This window comes from Myzus persicae, unplaced genomic scaffold (assembly GCF_001856785.1).
Source record: "Myzus persicae strain clone G006 unplaced genomic scaffold, MPER_G0061.0, whole genome shotgun sequence".
NCBI lineage: Eukaryota > Metazoa > Arthropoda > Insecta > Hemiptera > Aphididae > Myzus > Myzus persicae.
Window position 1 is genome coordinate 9429 of NW_019100988.1, and position 2499 is coordinate 11927.

General features: G+C 28.6%; 1 long non-coding RNA gene across 2 annotated transcripts in view; it reads right to left on the reverse strand.

Moving 5' to 3' along the window:
• Positions 1 to 1186, reverse strand: part of LOC111027150 — a 3693-nt gene extending 2507 nt beyond the window's left edge. The window contains exons 1-2 of one of the 2 annotated variants that reach the window (XR_002603758.1): positions 755 to 1186; positions 224 to 403 (exon numbers count right to left, since the gene is read on the reverse strand). This is a non-coding gene — a long non-coding RNA (uncharacterized LOC111027150). The remainder of the gene's footprint in view (positions 1 to 223; positions 404 to 754) is intronic. The other variant, XR_002603759.1, reaches the window with a different exon arrangement.
• Positions 1187 to 2499: the final 1313 nt, after the last annotated feature.

A 2499-nucleotide genomic window follows, 5' to 3' on the forward strand; every position in this document is an offset into this window, starting at 1 on the left:
TTTGGTAATGCATATGGCAAATCATGGTCTTCATCATTTAGAATGTTCAAGTTGAATGCGTCGATTTCTTCTAAATCATTAACAACCGTATCGTTCACAAGCAATGTATCAGTATATAGTCATGTAGTCATGTAAATATCAACTACTTTTGTTAATGCTGTAACCAAAAACTATTTAATAAAACAAAAAATAAAAACAAACAATACACAATACACATTCTTACTTTGACTAGTTAATTTTTTGTTGTTTAAAAAATCTTCTAAAACTGGTTGTTTTTATCTGATTGTCTTAAAGAATTACCAGCATTATGCTTCAATGATCCATCATTTCATCTCCTTAAAGTGTTTTTGTTCGTTGCGTTATCAACGTGATCAATTTTCTTTAATATAGTTGAATGTTGTGTCTGAATAAAATGAAATGATATAACCTTTTACTTAACATTATAAGTTTTGATCAGTGGCACAACTGGGATTTTTTTTAAGGGGGAGGGGGTTATTTATTTTATTTTATTTCATATACACAAGAATACTGGGCCCCTCTGAGATGACTCGTGTGGGGGCCTAGGAAAATACATAATATAGAATAATGAGATCTATGCACTTGAAATTTGACTTTTAAAAAGCTGTGCGCCACTGTTTTTTATGTATTTTTGTAATATATTAGGTATTTGTGTGGTATTTAAAATTAATTTAACACACAAGATAGTATATGGGTCAACTGTCATAGGCAGGTATGAAATTAACATTGTACTTACACTTAAATGTTTTCTTATATTAGAGTTTGAACGTGAATCCACCTTGTAACACTTTGTACCGACACAACTTAAGCATTTCACTGCCAGTTTCTTGTAAAAAAAATTATCCTCAATGACTCTTAATAGTTAATACTTTAAAATATTTTTGATAATTTGGCCAGGATAAAATTGGTTTTTTCGAATCTGCAACCTGATCGACTTCAATTGAAGAATCGCAATCACTCATTGTATTTCAATTTAAATAAATTTAAACAATGAAAACAAGAGTATAGGGTTGATGCAATACAATTATTAACAATCTGTAGGGACGTCAAGCAGACAACAGCGAACACGATACGAATGATACGAACCCAATTAATAAATATTACAATAGTTGAATAGTGTAAAACAGCGTAGGGGGCATACATGCAATATTGTAATAGCGTATAACTGATTGTGTGCTCATGGTCGGTACGCACAAAAATAATATTATTATCTAGTAAAATTATGAAAACATGATAATACCTAATACCATGTTCCACATATTAATTATTAAGGTGCTTAACCTAACCTAACCTAGGCTATAGCCATATTCATTTATTTATAGCAGAATCAGTAATCAGTTAAAATCTATGTTTATGTTATGTTTTTGTTTATGAAACAGCGTCGATAAGGAACGCAATTAGGTCATTCAGTGAAAACCAGAGATTTTAAATACAATTATTTAAAATCTCTGCGACCAATACATAATCGCCGATTACGATAACGCTAATTGCCTATTGAATTTATACAGTCCAAGATATCCAGGTTAGGTCATTAAAAGGTAGCTCAACTGTGAGCTTCCCTTCACTGCCCCATCATTGTCATTCCTCCCTCCAATTTACTCATTGTACATAACTTGTATAGATAGTAAATTTTTCAATAAACGCTATTTAAAAAAAAAAAAAAAAAAAGATATCCAGATATAAATTGCAATACGTATAAATGATAACCATGAGTATCAAACGTTCTTATTCTTATTCAGTTTCTATCGGTTCGCAGGCAGAGTTGTACATCTTTTCCTTAGCAACGCCACCTCCTGTGCCGCTTAAAGCTTTAAATTTAATGAATGTAGAATGTATGTGTATAATACATATATCTTATCATATGTATAATATTATTAAAGATTATACCTAATGTGTGAATATTATAAAATATAAAACAATACAAATGTACATAAAAATTTTAATTTTTAATATATTGAAACCTGTCTACAACGGACAATTATTTTGGTCCCGTGACTGTCCGTTATATACAGGTTTCACTGTATCAAACATTACAAAAAATAGCTATAAATTATTGTAGACGATTGAGATAGAAACATATTTTCTGGTTCATAAATTGCATTATTTACATTTAATAAATGATAAATAAATTAAACTACTTAAACTTGGCAAATATATATAATATATAAAAATGTAATGTTATACAAATAAATCATAGATATAACTATGAATTATGTAAACCCTTAAGAAAATAATTGTTGAGCTAAAATGGTTTCATACCAGCAGCTAATAAAAAAAAAAAAAAAACTATGAATTACCTATAAAAGGTATTAAAACAAAGAATTTTTTTAATGGAATGTTTTCGAGAGCAAACTTTGAACATAATATAATCATTAGGAAAGATCACAACTACAAAACTACAATCATTGTTGTTGTTCATTAAATCATATAAGAACACGTTTGTTGATTGTTCAAAATAAAAACTTAATGAATTTTTAATTA